The following is an 18,973-nucleotide window of genomic DNA, read 5'->3' as shown; positions in this document are numbered from 1 at the left end:
CTTTCTAGAAGCCCTCTGGTCTAGTTTTGAGTAAAGGCAACAGAATTCAACCCAAGGGATATTAACATAAAACGTATGAGTGACTGAACTGTGACCATCCAGTGGTGATGATAAAGAAAATAAAGAAACATAAGAGAAATAAATATTGGAAGAGAGAAGCCAACGTTATCATTTATTACTTGAGTGTTCACCAAGAAACAACAATATGAATTGAAAAATGACTTACATTGGTAAATATATAAACATCAAAAACATAAATCATATCAGATAAGACTTCTTGAAAAAAATTGCATGAACACAACTTTCCAATTTTCATTTCTAAAATTCTACTAAGTTTTCTAAGAGAATAAGGACAGGTAAATACAAACAGAGTAAAAAAAAAAAAATAACAAACTACAATAACACACTCTGTAAACACTGACAATACAAAGCAGAGCCAGCGAGAATCCATAGCGACTAATGAATGTGTATTAGATATATTTGACCCACATTTTGTAAATATTGCAGTAAGATAGGTTCCTTTTGACAAGGGTCTCATGAGAACAGAGGTCTAGGAGTGTAGGGAAAATGCTCAGGGAGAGGTAATAGCTTCTTAGAGTGGTTAAATTTTAAGTGCCCAATGGACATTGATAAAATGTTTAGCAATTTTTGTAGGAAGCTTAAGATTCTTATTTCTGGAGACATTTTGGGGAACCAATGATTTATTTTAAGACAGTGCTGTTGTTTCCAGTGCCATAATTAAATCTACTTATGATCATAATAATTTAAATTTCATTATCACTACCTGAAAGGGTTCAAGATGAAGTGGCAGCAGGAATCGAAGGATCAACAAACACAATACATGAATTACTGTAGGCCTAGAAAAATTATCTCCTTGAAATATTTACTAATTTGGGGGAGACAATTACATATGACACTAGAACTAGGTTAAATATAACTAAAGTTACTGACTTTGGAGCAATCACTGAAAGTGGCTGATTTAGGGGCCAGTTATGGCAGATGGAAGAGTGATAGTTATGCAATATTAGAGAAGCATAACTTAAAAAACTAGACAAAAATTATTTTATGATTGAAATGGTGCAAATAGATGTTAAAGGTGAATAAAGTATAAGAGAATATAGGATATATTTAGATTTATATACTCTTCATATATATGAAGAATTTATCAGTTTCAACAAATATGAGTGTATATCTTTTTTCTTAAATAAAAGCTAACCACAAAATTTAAACATCTGTGTAAGTACTGATGCTAAATTGGAATCAAGGCAGACAATTCTGGGGAGAAATATCAAAGTTTCTAAAAACATGCTCTTCAAAACTTAGTGTGTACAAACAGAAATAATTACACTGTCTACAGTGGCTGTTCTGGCTTCTGTATTTTCTATATCAGTTAATGTTACCATGATCTTCCCCCTCAGAAACATGGCCATTGTCTTGCTCACACATTTCTAACTATAAGTCACTGTATTCTGTCCATCCTTTCCCTTTAACATCTCTTCAATTGTTTTTGTTATTTCCATTTCTATGGCCTTTCCCTAAGTTCAAATCATATCTCACCTCAATTACAACAACTGACAAGTAAAAGTTCTCTCTAGTATGACTCTCCTTTAACCTTTCTTTTCTCTGCTGATGCAGTTAACTTTCTAAGATGCAATATTGTTCATGTCATTCCCCAGCTAGATTGATAGTTATGATAGTCTATGTTTTCAAAATGTGTTTACTCTTATACTCTATGCCAGATGCAATCCCAGTTGACATCTTAACTGACAATATATTAAATAGTCATGGGTGAAAATTTTCAAGTATTTCCATGGTGATTGATAGAAGATATCGTGTTCTTTATAGCTAAGGCAGGATGCATTTAAAATAAAGAAATAAAGTGATCAACTAAAACAGTTGACAGCTAACTTGTTTTTACTAAAAAAGAAACAGCAAAATTCATTTTCAAACCTATTTAACTGTAATATACATATTGTGTTCTCCAAATGTCCAAAGGAAAAATGTGACATTGCTATCAAAATGAAATTTTCTAGGAGATTCAGCAATTCTGTAAATGATTTATTTATGAGCTACATTCTATCTAAGTAACATACATACATAGTTTCTTTTCTACTCTTGTCTCTAGTGCTTCTCTTTAGCTTTATAGCCGCTGTTAATGTAGAATCCAAATTGAATCCAGGACCATGAAAATTTGTAATGTCCTCATAGTTGTTCTCTATGCATTTGCTTTATTTATCCCTACATTTTGAGATGAAATATCTGAAGTTTTGAGGCATTATATATCATACTTATCATTCCGTATCTAAAAATTGCCAGAGTAGCATGCTATTCAAAGTAAGAAACATGATGCGGATGTCAGGGCATATTAAGTGTCAGAAGAAGGATACAAACCATGGTTTCAAATGATAGTCACAACCTAAGGTTCTACTACCTTTCTAGAAATCAGGACACATGGTTCAAAATATTTGATCTTCAAATGCTTGCACTTTCAATAACACTTTATATTTGGATTTATCACTAAACATATTGTTTTCATTGTTACATACAAATACTATTACTTCAGAAGTCTTCTGCAGATAGCATTAGATACAAATTATGTTTGTACTTCTGGTAGAGTAATGTGAGTTGAATAAGTTCTGATGAGCGTTGTGGGTATATTAGAATACTGATTTTAAAATAATGGACTTTTACACCTGGATGAAAGATAATGTATTCCGCCAAATGTCCACAATAGCTTGTAAATATCTATGGACCATTTTTGGATGTACCGGATTAGACGTAAGGATATAAAGTTAAAACATAATAAAATCTCTGGTCTTCTGGTCCTCTAAAATAGACACACTTTTTGAATACCAAGTTAATGGAAATTATTCAATAGTTTATTGCAAAAGAAAAAGGTTGGGAGCAAACATTAATACATAAAAATGACATTCATTTTGGTGTGGTGCTGAAATAAAGGATTTCTGCTTGAGTTGTAGGCAAACTGCTTGTTGGGCTTGGTTTCTATGCTTAGCTGTACAAACCCCCATGTATTTATAAAGGAGCATGTCCCAGTCCATCCATACTCCTGGCAAAATAAGAGAACTCTTCAGAGGGACAAGTTGCCATAGAGATTTGCTCCTTCCACTTCACTATTTTGAGCCTAAATATGGACTTATATTAACAACTAGTGTTTTAATCAGGAACTATATCTCTAGTCCTAAGTTTTTCCAGAAAAAAAAGAATAAGTTGATATTAAAAGTGAGAAATGCTTTAAGACAAATAATTTAATTGCATGAAACAATTGCAACCGTAAGAATGAATGAAAATATTTTATGTATATCTGCTAATATATTGATTTTTATTTTTGTTGAATCTTTTAAAATCTACTTCGGGTTTTTAAGTTTCCACTGCAATCTATTCTTACATAAAATTAAAAGAAAAACCACACCTGTTGTAATAAATTAGAAATTTGTCTGAGAAGTTGTTGAATATCTTTTGGTAGAGTGAAAAAAGCTTATGCTCTCATAAATCATGTTTTATCTCCATGACATTAGTCATAGAAAAAGAACAAGTAACGAATCAAAGAGAGTCCAGAAATAGGCACTATCATTTTGATAAATTATAAATATTTTAGCATATATGTTTTATTTTTATAAATAAATATATAATATACATAGAGATGTATATACATATATATTTTTATGAAAATATAGTATAAATATAGCATTCAAATATGGTCAGTAATAATTGCAATATGTCCAAAATAAAAATATTGAAACATAATTAAATAAATATACATAAAACTTAAGGATAACACTAATACGTTAATGCTAATATTACTAAATACCTGATATTCATTATAGAGAAACAATGGGAGAGTAATACAAGTAAAAGTAAGTTTAATTTGCATAAATATATTATAGACTGTAAGTGCTTTTAAGCAAAAATAAGAAGTGAGAACTGAGAAAATATCTTTATAAGAAATATGAAAAACAAATGTGTTATATAACATATATAAAAAATAAATATTTCATATATTACATTTTATAGACAGTCCTACTAATGAATACCTGCAATAAGTAGATGTACAGATGAATAAATGCATATCGACATCAACATATTTACCAAACATGTTAGTCATTTGAAATATGGTTCATTTCTACTTGGTTTTTTAATTTTATGTTTTTCTACCTTCATCACTGGTGGTTCCATTATGTATGTATGTAAATCTATCCATCTCTATCTATCTATCATCTATCTATCTATCTATCTATCTATCTATCTATCTATCTATCTATCTATCTATCTATCATCTATCTATCTATCTATCTATCTATCTATCATCATCTATCTATCTATCATCTATCATCATCTATCTATCTATCTATCTATCTATCTATCTATCTATCTATCTATCATCTATCTATCTATCTATCTATCATCTATCTATCTATCTATCTATCTATCTATCTATCTATCTATCTATCTATCTATCATCTATCATCATCTATCTATCTATCTATCTATCTATCTATCTATCTATCTATCTATCTATCTATCATCTATCTATCTATCATCTATCTATCTATCTATCTATCTATCTATCATCTATCTATCTATCATCTATCTATCATCTATCTATCTATCTATCTATCTATCTATCTATCTATCTATCTATATCTATCTATCATCATCTATCTATCTATCATCTATCTATCTATCTATCTATCTATTATCTATCTATCTATCTATCTATCTATATCTATCTATCATCATCTATCTATCTATCATCTATCTATCTATCTATCTATATCTATCTATCATCATCTATCTATCATCTATCATCATCTATCTATCTATCTATCTATCTATCTATCTATCTATCTATCTATCTATCTATCTATATCTATCATCTATCTATCATCTATCTATCTATCTATCTATCTATCTATCATCTATCTATCTATCTATATCTATCTATCATCATCTATCTATCTATCTATCATCTATCTACCTATCATCTATCTATCTGTCTATATCTATCTATCATCATCTATCTATCTATCATCTATCTATCTATCTATCATCTATCATCTATCTATCTATCTATCATCTATCTATCATCATCATCTATATCTATCTATCTATCTATCATCTATCTATCTATCTATCTAATCATCTACCATCTATCTATATCTATCTATCATCTATCTATCTATCTATCATCTATCTATCTATATCTATCTATCTATCTATCTATCTATCTATCTATCTATCTATCATCTATCATCTATCTATCATCTATCATCTATCTATCTATCTATCATCTATCTATCATCTATCTATCTATCTATCTATCTATCTATCTATCTATCTATCTAGCTATCATCTATCTATCTATCTATCATCTATCTATCATCTATCTATCATCTATCTATCTATCTATCTATCATCTATCATCTATCTATCTATCTATCTATCTATCTATCTATCATCTATCTATCATCATCTATCATCTATCATCTATCTATCTATCTATCTATCTATCTATCTATCTATCTATCTATCATCTATCTATCATCTATCATCTATCTATCTATCTATCATCTATCTATCTATCTATCTATCTATCTATCTATCTATCTATCTATCTATCTATCTAGCTATCATCTATCTATCTATCTATCATCTATCTATCTATCTATCTATCATCTATCATCTATCTATCTATCTATCTATCTATCTATCTATCTATCTATCATCTATCTATCATCATCTATCATCTATCTATCTATCTATCATCTATCTATCATCTATCTATCTATCTATCTATCTATCTATCTATCTATCATCTATCTATCATCTATCTATCTATCTATCATCTATCTATCATCTATCTATCTATCATCTATCTATCTATCTATCTATCTATCTATCTATCTATCTATCTATCTATCTATCATCTATCTATCTATCATCTATCTATCTATCATCTATCTATCTATCATCTATCATCTATCTATCATCTATCTATCTATCTATCTATCTATCTATCTATCTATCTATCTATCTATCTATCTATCTATCATCTATCTAATCTATCATCTACCTATCATCTATTTATCTACCTCTCATCTATCTATCTCTCATCTACCTATCTATCATCTATATCTATCTACATCTATTTATCATCTACCTACCTAAAACATTAACTTGCCCCTAAATGTCAGCACTGTGCAGAAAGACAAGTTTAGGGAAGTGTCACCTCTGTCCATTCCTTCTATTATGGCTCACTGTCATCCTTGCCATCCCATTACTACACATCCTTGTAGGAAAATATCCCATTAATCTTTCACCTATCCTAATACTCCTTTTGCACAAATGAGCACATACCAGTACATATTCTTATTTTCCCTGATACACAGTGTTTAGGGCTGAATTGTGCACCCCCAAAATTCATAGGTTGGAAGTCCTAATGCCAATGTACTTCATAATGTGATTCTCTTTGGAAATAGGGCCCTTAAAGAGGTAATTGAGATTAAATGAGGTCATTTGGTGGGCCCTAATTCAGTCTAACTGATGTCCTTATAAAAAGAGGAAATTTAGACTCACAAAGAGAAACCTGGGATGTGCGCACACAGAGAACACAGCAAGAAGGCAGGCATCTGTAAGCTAAGGAGAGAGGCCTCAGAGAAACTGAGCCACCTACACCTTGATCTTGGACTGTAAACCTCCTCAGAATTGTCACATTCTAAGTACATTTCTGTTACTTATGTTACACAGTCTATTATATTTTGTTATGATATCCTTAGAAAATTGATTCACATAGTTATAAAGCATTTATTACATATTTGTATTCAAAGATTAACATTTAAATTTACAAATAAGAATAATTATCAAGGATCATTTCATTATTAATCTCTAGAAGCAATCTAAATATATAAATCAAGAATAAATTGCTGTTAAATTATATTACTGTCTGTATATGAAAATGTATATGGGTATTATTAAAATGAGTTTAGATAAATAATCATAAAATTCTTATGACCCTCTATGCTAAATGGTTCTAAACACTATTTGGAAAATGAAGAAATGAGTGGGAAGACTCTGCATCTGTTGTAACTTCAATATATGTTACCAACTTTAACCTAAACTGTATAGGAAGTTCACAAATTATTGTTTCTATCATACTTATATCAAAGTCTTATGAAAATCCTATCACTGTCTAGCTACTGAGGCAAGCTGGCAGGTTTGTCACATGGAAGGAATGCTGGGGAGAAGTGAGATGAACAGCAAGCAGGAGTGGAGAACATTGCTCTGATCTTCGAAAAAAGTACAGATGCAGTGCCGCCCACACCAATCCTGTCAAACAAGGCAAGTGTGGCAATATATCGCCCTGGCCAATGTGGCTCAAGTTGGCTGGGCATCCTCCCATGCACAGAGAGGTCCCCGGTTACACTCCTGGTCAGGGCAGATGCCCGGGTTACGGGCTCCATCCCCAGCAGGGGGCCTGCAGGAGGCAGCCGATCAAGGTTTCTCTCATCCAAGTTTCTGTCTCTCTCTCCCTCTTCTGTCCTCTCTCTCTAAAAATCAATAAAAACATTTTTTTAAATGAAGCAATACAGTCTGGCTGGCGTGACTCCATGGTTGAGCTTGAGCTATGATCCAGGGGATCGAGGTTCAATTCCCGATCAGGGCACATGCTTGGGTTTCGGGCTCAGTCCCCAGTAGGGGGCCTGCAGGAGGCAGCCGATCAATGACTCTCTCATCATTGATGTTTCTATCTCTCTCTCCCCCACTCCCTTCCTCTCTCTGAAATTAATATATATAGAGAAGTAGCAATACACAGGGGTGAGTAAAAGTAGGTTTATAGTTGTTCATATGGGAATTGTTTCACAAACTCACAACTGTAAACCTACTTCTGCCCACCCCTGTATTTACTATTTAAAAGAGTAAAGAGATGGCTGTGAAAAAAATGTGAATAAAAGTATCATATTCCCATCGCAATTGTATAAACAACACCAACTGCTGATCTAAACGCAAGTCTTTTTTTTTTTTTTTCTTCCAACAGAGCCAGGTATGATTGAAGCAGTTTGATAGCGAAGATTATTTTCTGTTTTCTGTACTACTATTCAGCTCCATTTCAGTATTTGTTGTACTTCCAAATATCAATCCTGTTTCCTGGTGTTAACAGCCAGTGGAGAATTGAGAAATGATATCCTTGCAAACGAGGGGTTTCAAAGGCAAAACTGGAAATTATTTTGAACAGTTGAGAGCTCTAAATGAAAGGGAATTTCTTTAAAAGTGGAAGAAACACATATAGCTTTGCTACAAGAAATTCAAGGATCCACAGGAGCAGTCTATAAATTTCCAGTCCCACAGTCTGTTTTGTCTGTTCAGTTGTGGAAGGGGGAAAAAGGCATGGTCAATGTGAGTAATTGGAGGAAAGTTAAATAAATGGGTTATTTTCAAAGGGCAGTATGCTATCACCAAACTAATAAAAGGTGTGAGGGAAAGTCTGTTACCACTCGGCTTCGGGAATGAGCAGAGGAAAGGAGAGTAATTAGTGAACGTGGAAAGCCAGGGTCATGTACAGTGTCCATGGCAGGACCTGTGAAGCCCGTAGCACATCCAGTCGGAAACTGAACGGCTGATTCCCTGACCTCCTGCTTTCTCCCTCACATCTCCTGCTGGAGTTCATTACTGAATAATCCAAACTCCACATCAAACAGAATAAAGGTTAATTTTATATGCCCACTAGGATATGATATAGGTACCCAATCTTGGGCTAAATTCTAGCCTAGAGGTTGCTGTGAAAGTAGTTTTTGGATGTGATCAACATTTAAGTCAGCAGACTTTGAGTAAAGCAGATTACTCTCCATAAGGTGGTAGGCTCCATCCAGTTAAAAAAGACCTTAAAAAAAACCCAGAACACTGAGGTTCCCCTAGGAGGAGAGAATCCGCCTCCAGAGGACCTTCAACTCATGACTTCAACATCAACTCTTGCCAGAATATCTAGCCTGCTGGCCAGCCCTGCAGATTTTGAACTTGACAGCCACCAATCATATGAAACAATTCCTTAAAATCTCTCTCTCTCTCTGCCTGTCCCCTTCTCTGTCTCCCTCCCACTCTCTGCGCATGTGTGTGTGTGTGTGTGTGTGTGTGTGTGTGTATGATTTGTCCTATTTGTTCTGTTTTGGTTTTTTCTAGAGAACTTTAACTAATACAGGGAGGAGTGCCTACCAACCGAATACTTACATGAAAGATTTATTTAAAGGATTTTGCATGTAGATATATCATACTAACTATGGGGGGAAAAACAGTGTGAAATCTTCCAGGGAATACTAAGAGAATAATCAGAAGTCTTGAAAGTTACCTGGCTGGCAGTAAGTAAACCCTGGCCCAGAGGGAGCTGCCTTTCTGCTGTGCCACAGTAAGTACTAAGGCAAACCTCATTATTTTACAGCAGCTGTAGCCTGGCCTGGACCGTGTTAGAAATGCAGATTCTCTGGCTCCACCCCAGATGTACAGAGTCAGCAACTCTGGTATTAGGGCTTAGGAACATGCATTTGAACAATAATTGTGCAATTATAATGCATATTAAGAGTCATGATTAATAAGTAAAATTGGAAACCCAGTGTATTTTACCATAATGTCAGCTTGTATTTATCATTATTTAACTTAACTTGTGACCATAATAAGAAATAAAGATCATTATGCCATTCAAGTATAGTCTATCAGTGACGTATATTTTTAATAGGTAAAAAGTAATAGACTAAAATTGGGGCTGCTAGCTGTCTTTTGTTCCAAGCCCATCACTAGAAATGCCACAAAAGCCACAAGGAAGTATAGAAATATGATACATTAATAATAATTTTTGAACGTCGTCAAAATCTACAATCTTCTAGTTATAAAATAAATGTCATAGGGCTATAACACAGAGCATGGCGACACAGTTAATACCATATTGTATATTTGAAAGTTGCTGAGCAGATCTTAAAAGTTCTTATCACAAGAAAAGAAAAAAAACTATGTAAAGTGATAGATGTCACCTACACATTATTTGTGCTGATCATTTCACAAAAGGCAAATATCGAACCATTATGTTGTACATCTGAAACTAACATAATGTTACATGGCAATTATATCAATAAAAACATACATAATTTTTAAGATAAGGTTATATTTGGGAAGAAATTTAAAAAGACAGCTCTGACATGCTATGGGAGGAAAATGGCAGAAAAGAGGAGACCCACGCATTGAAATTGAGAGAGAGATGTCTAACACCATGAGTGTCTGTTGGATCAGAATCTCCTGCCCAGTACCAGCCAGAGATGGTAAAAGGAAAAAAATCTTTTGGAAAAAACCAATGCGTAGGCTGAGGGTGCTGGTAGGATGTGGTGTGCTGTCAGGGGAGGTGGGCAGTCCCAGGCTGTGGCGCTCAGGCGCCTGCTTTAAGCCACATATCAACTTCAATTCACCAAAGGGGCACAAGAGGGACCTGGGCTTCCGTCACTCTTCTCAGGTACATTTTAACTGCCAAAGTGGCTGATCTCATAAAGGGAAATGAGCTAATGGGAAAATAGGGAATTGAGGAGCAAACAACAGTTAAAGAGAAGGCAACAAGCCTAACAGACTTATGGTAGGTGAAGGGAAGCTACTGAGGGCATTGGGTTAGTTTTTGCAATTATGAATACTCACATGGAAATAGAAAGTATTAAAGATATATTTTAAATGAAGAATTAAAAATGTAATAAAACCAAAAATAATCGAGCTGAAAGATCTCATTGAGGAGCTCTTTTCTTAACAGAAAATAATAAGGAGATGGATAATATAAAAACAAGTTTAACATACATGGAAGATAGAAATAAAAATGCCTATATATATGTATATAATACACACACATATATATATACACACACATCTTCCATGTATACTACAATCCCAGAATTTAAATGTTTGGAATGGATTTCTAATCTTAGGATGTCAGAGAAATTTGTATTAGACTAAATTTACAGCTCATAACAATTATGAATGCTGAATGTTAAAAACGGATACTTAAAAATCATTGGAGAGCAACCATATGGGGGAGCAATAGCAGTGCATGTCAGGTCCCCTAGACCCTCCAGCATGCCAAACACCAGACAAATGAATGATGCCATCCAAGGTCACCCAGACCCAACTGGCCTAAACCAGAACTGTCTATCTCAAACACTGTGGCTACAGTTAACACTGCTGTATGGTACATTTGAAAGTTGCTAAAAAAGCCATATCCTAAAAGTTCTCATCACAAAGGGAAAAAAACACACCACTTTTTTTGTTTGTTTCTGGTATGTATATGACGTGAAGGAGGTTGACTTAAGTTATTATGGCGATCATTTTGCAATATATGATAGTCAAATCATTGTTTTACACCTTAAGCTTATACGGTGAACAATGCCAATTATATCTCATTAAAATTGAAATAAAATAAATAAATTCTTGGTGTGATAAAAGAAGTGTGCTTATTCTGGGGGGGGGGGAAACTTCACTGAATCTAAAGTGACTAGTATTCCAGAAGCCAGATCTCCATATGCTTGGTTTGTTCATGAAAAGGAGCCCAGCAATGTCTATGTCAATATGTAACTGTGGTTGTTTGTTGACTGAGAAGGTGGTCTGACAGGTGGTTAATGGAGAGAGTTATTAGGACAATTCCACTCAGTCACAGAACAGTTCACACAGGCACTCACCCGCAGAGCCGTGCAAATGCACCTGCACCTTTCCCCTTCCTTGTTTCTTTCCCGCCAGCACCCAAATATAATCTCTCTAAGGGCAAAGGTTTTTGTCTGTTTAGCTCTTGTCTGTATTCCCAGTGATTATAACAGTTCCTGGCACATACTAGGAGCCCAATAAGTACTGGTTAAATAAAATAATAAAATAAAGAACATTTTCAATTTTAGAGAACCTGTAACAAGTAAACATAGGATGTAAAAAATGTGTTGTGCTCCTGCATGTGAGAATTTAACCACTGTAGAGAAAGTGGATAGATAGATATATCAATCCTAGAAAAAAGGTGTTTATTTATAATAATCACGGGATTAAGGAGTCAAAGTAATTCCACTTTTTTTACACTATTCTATCTGCAATTTTTAAAATAACCATTCATTATTTTTTTAATTGAGAGAAGAGGAGCAATGGAGGTGTATGAATTCTATTTCACTCGTATATTAAGGCACAGGCTCACATCCTTTAAAATGGAAAATGAACTTTTTATATTCTTAAAAGTGCCAGATCCATGTAATGCCTGAGGTATATTAGGACCCGATAAAGAGAAAAAGAACAATGGTTCGTTATTCTGTTTTAATAAAGAAAGAATTGTATTCTCTCCTATTTTAATAGCCACAACTGAATATCATGAATGAATCTTTAAATATTTAACTAGGAATAATGAAATGAGCTGTGTTTGGATCAGGAGAGTTGTCTACAAAAGATGCACATTGTTTTACATTCCTTTTTTTTTTTGTAAAGGGGAAAAGCATATTGCCTCAGTAGGTGCTATTATTTTTATCTAGATGTACTCTAAAAATTTTTATGTGCATTAGAGCTTCAATAAAGAAAGTAGTTTCTTTCTTTATGTCATTCTTTTTTCCCTAATAATTTGACTAATAAAATATGCCTTGGATGTAATGGGTTGGGAGGTATGTGGTCTCACGCCTCTATCAATCTTTTCAACTTTCTTTAGGAATGACACACTGTTAGCTATAATTCTCCCCAAATTTGCATTTGGTTTATTTGTTGCTGCTATTATTATAGTTTGTTTTGGTTACTTTAATTTCTTTCTTTGATTGTTTTTTAATAAAGCATTTTATCTCAATCTTGAATTTTATTTGAGGACTTAATAATTGAAAAAACTGTGAATGTTTAACTTTTATCAAATAAAAACAATGTGTGTGTATATGTGTGTTCCTGCACACATGCAATTATATGAGTAAAGTCTATGATTTTAAGTTATTTTCTTTAGAATTTTAAAACTAGTTAGTTTTTATTGTTTACTAATTATAGCTTATGATAGAATACATAAGTCTTGATTGTTGAAGAAGTAATAGCATAACTTTGGTGTTTATTATTATTTTATAGTGCATATAACCTAAATAATAAAGTTTCTGGGATACTGCTATTATTTTGTATTATTAAACTAATAATTTTAATTTACATAAAATGGGTATATTACTCAAATCAGCTGTCTTGTGATTAAACACTAACTCTTTTACCTGGATTTCTTAAGATTCTTTTTGTATAGGCTTACTAAAAAATAATGTTACTCATGTTTTTTCTTTCCTTTTTCTTTTCTTTTTTTTTTTTTTTTTGAAGATATGGCTAGGGTTTAGGGAGTTTAAGTCTACCATTAAAAAATATAGTTAGTTTTCTACCAATAGAAAATGTGAAGAAACATTTACCATTACCTCTGCCTAATTTATTCCCAGTTGTTGGTGCATGTATGACAGATAAAACCTTTATAAGATCTCTGTTTGGAGGAATGGTGGTGGCTTATGTACTCAGAACAAATTTCCAGCTAAACACAATTTTTAAATCCTGTAATTTTTTTTTTTTTTTTTTTAATTTCTTAACAGTGTTAAAGATCTAAGGAGAGAGCAGATAATTGCCAACTAAATTTTGGAGGATCTGAGAATCTATAGAGATAAGAAAAATACCTCTCAATTACCTTTTGCCCTGAGGAAATTTTAAGGTAAGTGAAAACTGAGACTTTCAGGGAAAAAGGGTGAAAGTCTAGGTTCAAGATCTTCCCACTATAGGAAACCCGTCTCTAATAAGCTGTGAAAGCAAAGAGACACAAAATTAGGATAAAAATTAAAGAAATCCACTTCTTTTTTTCCCATGACAGCCCCACTTCCAGGAAACTGCAAGAGTGGGGTTGATAAAAAAAAAAAAAAAAAAAAAAAAGAACAGGAAAAAAGAAAATCCTTGAGAAATTGTGGCTACAGATCATCACACTCACAGATTTTGGTGGGTTTTTTTTTGGGGGGGGGGGGGCGAGGCTAGAATTTTTAATGCCGTAATGTATTATCATTTAAGATATGCTCTGACTTCCAAAGACTTGAGTCTCTTGCAGAAGCAAAAGATAATCCTCTCAGAAAGAAATGATTTTCATTCTCAAGAAACCCTCAAAATTATATAGGTATCATTCCATTAAAGACAACTAGGCACAAAAGATAACATACATGAAAATACCTCAGGTTAAAGAATTATTAGACATAGAATATAAAGCAACAAGGTTTCATATTTTTAAAGAAATAAAACACAAGCTTAAAATATCTGTAAAGGAAATTACAAACATGACATCATATAGTTAAAGAAAAATGAAATACACAAAACAGGAGTTCAGTGTCAGTTTGGCAACAACTATGATGCAGCAAAGGTGGGAATCAGTGAACTGGAAGATAAAACAGAAGAAATTGAAGGTTCTGATCAAGGTGGCAGCATAGGAAAATGCAGTACTCAGAAGCCCCCACAACCACATCAAAATTACAGCTAATTACAGAACAACCATCACTCAGAACACCTGAAATCTGGCCGAACTGTTCTCCAGCTAAGGACATAAAGAAGAAGCCACGATGAGACTGGTAGGAGGGGCGATGATGGGGAATGGGCTGGTTTAAAAATCAGGAGAAATATCTCAGCTGCAGAGTTCCCACTAAGGAGAGAGGCACCCCAGTTCCACACCAGGCCCCCCCAGCCCAGGGTTCCAGTGCCAGGAGGAGAAGCCCCCAAAACTTCTGGTTGTAAAAACCAGCAGGGATGCCCTGGTAGGTGTGGCTCGATTGGTTGGAGCATTGTCCCTCGCCCCAAAGAATCACAGGCTCAATTCTGGTTGGGGCACACACCCACATTTCAAGTTCCATTCTTGGTCTGGGTGTGAGCAGAAAGTAACCAATGGATGTTTTTCTCTCACATGGATGTCTCTAATAAGCTGTGAAAGCAAAGGAAAGCAAAGTTAGGATAGCCCTCTCTCCTTCTCTCTCTAAAATAAATAAAAACATACCCTCAAGTGAGGATTAAAAAACAAACAAACAAAAAAGAGCGGGGATTGTGGGGGAGATGGAGGGCTGCTGGGGCCCCATGACTTCCTGTTAAAGGTCCCCTACAGGGACTTAGTCGGACTCACCCACTCCGAGGCAGCTCACAGGCACTGGGGACACGTGGGGAACACGTGAATTGTCTGGCTGAAGGATGAAAGCTGTAGGGGCAGCTTCTTCCCAGACCGGAGTGCTGGCAGAAGCCATGTCTGAGCCCTCCCACCACAGGGCCATATCTGAGTTTCTATTCGCCTCGCTATCACTGTTAGCCCCCACCCCCCTGGTGATTTCCTGAGACCCCACCACACCCAACTTGCAGGCCCACTCAAACCATTTCCAGTGGCTTTTCTACACAAATGGCCTGTCTTGGCTCATGCTACACACTTTCCTAAAAATCTCTCAAACCAGCAGCATCTGGCCTCTGCTTAGCGGCCCCGGGCACGGCACTAATAGCAGCCAGCCTGGGCTTGCAGCGTGGCCTCTCCCAGCACCTCCAGGCCCAGCTTAACTAGAACCATCTGCAGATCGCTCTGTAGTTTATGCCAGGTGGCCCTGGGAAGGGATGAAGAAGTACAAATTGGTAGTTACAGAATAGCCCTGGGGACATAAAGTACAGCATAGGGAATATAGTAAAAAATATTGTAATAACCATGTATGGTGCCAGATGGGTACTGGGTTTATCAGAGTAATCACTTCGTAAGTTATATAAATGTCTAATCATGAGGTTGTACACCTAAATCTTATGTAATATTGTATGTCAACTGTGATTTTAAAAATAATAAAATAAAAAAGAAATTCAAAATACAACTCACAGACAATAATATTTAACATAAGAAAATGATGTAGAAGATAGTATAAGAAAGACTAAGATATATTTATGTGAAATATAAGAAAAAGAGGAAAGAAAGTTTGAAACAGGAGCAATTATTCAAAGAAATAATAGCATAGAATTATCTAGAACTGATAAAAGACCAGGATCCAAGTGCAAATTCACAATGAATCAGTGTCAGATTAAATAAAAATACTTGCACACTGAAAAAAGAAAGGAAAAAAACAAAATGAAAGGTGAGAAGTGACTGTAAATGTGGCCTAAGAAAAAAGATAGATTACTTTAAAAGACTAAAGACTTTTTACCGTCTAATAGAAATCTGAATATACTAGAATTATTTTTCGAGTGAACTTATAAAAATATTTGCCAACCTGGACTTTTAAGATTAGTAAAAACATATTCCACAAATGAGGATACAATAAAAAATGTATTTCTAAAATACAAACACACACACAGACACACACAAATCAATTACAGTAAAGCCTCAATAAGTAAAAATCTAAAGGATATAATTCAGACACAAAGAGAATGATTACTGATGGAATAAAAAATGAATAGAGAGGCAAAGTGTTAAAAATATGAGGTTAAATAGTAATAATGCCTGTGAGGTTTTATTTAAAATAAGATAGAATTAGAAGTTATGGGGGTGAGGGGGATAACAGTTAAGTTGTATGTGCGTAAGTAATATAAAGCATTTTAAATGTATTATTATTGAGAAAATAGATTTTTTAAAACTAAAATTATATGTTGATAAAATTATGCTTTCTTTTTGAAGCTAACAAATGAAACAATTATAAATCTTAGTGAAGGGGCCAAAAAAAAGATCCTAACAAAAAAATTAAAGAGATGAGAAACCTGGATAGTATAGGGGGAAAAGTGCACAAATGAAATACTAGATTTAACTGAAATGTCAGTTATTACTTTAAGTTCATATGGACCAAATGCTCCAGTAGAAAAAAAGTAGAAGTTTGAAATTAATTTATTTTAAAAACTATTCAGACTATTTGTGAATATTAATTAAAATGTAAATCAAAAGAATAAAGAACGGATTAATTGTAAAAATACAAAAAATGCAAATTATATTAATGAGCTAAATATTCATCTGAAATGTTAGCAAAAAATAAAGAAAACATTAGACCACTAGAAGGAAGAAATAATTCAGTGAATTATTGATAAATTTGGTTTTAAAACCAAGTCAAGCCTCATAGAAGAATAAAATAAGCCATAAAGTGGTAGACAGTATTGGCAATACCTGTACTTCACCATTCGACACACAAATTAATGACAATATACTGTTATCATGAAAGCTTACAAACCAATATAAAAAAACAAAAAATAGAATCATGAGTAAAACACTTCATAGAAGGTAAGTTAAATTAAAAATAAATATTGAAAAGATTTTAAAACCCATTGGAATCAAATAAAAGTGAATTAAAGTTCAACTTCCATTAAATCGGCAAAAATTTTAGAAGTCTATGAATATGAAGTGATACTAAGGATGTGTAGTAATGGGCATCTTCATATCCTGTCTCTGGGAGTATAATACATTGGTAATATCACTTCAGAAAAAAATGTAAACCTTATGTACTAAAGTTGAAGTGCTCACATCCAGTGAAATAGCAGTTTTACTGTTAGGCATAAAACCCAGAACAGAGATTGTTAGAATTTATGTGCTGGACCTTGCAGCAATCTGATAATGCCTATGGACCACTTCTCAGAATAAAATTTTAAATGAATCAATTAAAATATATAAATTTTCAAAGAAACAATTATCGACATATTAATAGAAAATGTATACACAGAGGAAATGTCAGAGAGTGAATTCATTCATTTCGTTTATTTGGCATTTTTTTAAAGAATTCATTTGTCTTTATATTTACTATATAAAACTAGATGCCACGAAACAACAAGAACAACACTTGCAGAGTATTACATGGTACCAAAAAAAATCACAAGAAAAACATCAAATTCTTGGGGATGCTATTATGGTGAATATTGCTGACTCAATGGGGGTGTGTTTAAATACAGAGATCAGGTTTGGGATATAACTACCTCTTATGTTTATTTATAACAAATATTTATCAAGGAGCTCTTATATGCAGGCTTATTATAAATTCTTAATAAAAGTCAAGGCCCTGCTCTCTTTTACCAGATATTCTAATGTTGAGAGGGTATGGCATCAAGTAGTAATAAATGCTGCAGGAAACCTAAGCCTGAATAAGGGGATATGTAGTACAGATGTGAAGGATTGAACCATGAATTACAAGAATATCTGGGGGAAGAACATAAGCATTTCACAGAAAGTTTATCAATGTTTACAACTCTGAGCAGTTCTGAAACAACAATATAAAACCAAGGAACAAAAGTGATCATTTATTCTAAAAGCAGTGGAATGGAAGGAAATGGGTGTTATTAAAAATAGTAAAAATTAATTCACAGAACCTTCACATTTAAAAGTGCACTTTAATAAAGTGCCTAATTAAAGAAAAATATTTTAATGACAAGGTCCCTGAATCAAGAAGTAGTTATACCAGAGACCACAAAAAGGAAAGGACAATGAAGGAGGATTGACAAGGCAGCAAAAAATGAATATATGACCCTGGCCTGTGGTGCTCAGTGGTTAGAGCATCTGTCCGTGGTGTACCAAAGGTCAAAGGGCCTCGAGTTCCATTCCCAGTCAAGGGCACATACCTGGAACCTGGATTGCAGGTAACCAGTCAATGTATCTCTTTCACATTGATGTTTCTCTCTCTCTCCCTCCCTCTCTTCCGCTCTTTCTAAAAATCAATGGGAAATATATCCTCAGGTGAGGATTAACCAAAAAAAAAAAAAGTGAAAATATGTATAGGTTCTCATTGTATAATGTAGATTTCACAACTCCACAAATTCCATTGTTAATTCCTGAAACTTTTAAATTTCCTAATCTCTCCAATTGTTCTACTGATAGGTATCTCGAAATTCTGAGAATGTTCACATATGAACCAAAGCTTGTATTCTTAGCACAGGAAAAGAGCTAATGAGCATCTAGTAAAGAGATTTATATTAAGTTACTTCACAATTTCTGCCCTAAACATGGCATTGGGGATGT

Source organism: Miniopterus natalensis, chromosome 13 (assembly GCF_054644295.1).
Source record: "Miniopterus natalensis isolate mMinNat1 chromosome 13, mMinNat1.hap1, whole genome shotgun sequence".
Classification (NCBI taxonomy): Eukaryota; Metazoa; Chordata; class Mammalia; order Chiroptera; family Miniopteridae; genus Miniopterus; species Miniopterus natalensis.
The sequence above is the reverse complement of the archived record's forward strand: the minus strand, read 5'-3'. Positions refer to the sequence as shown.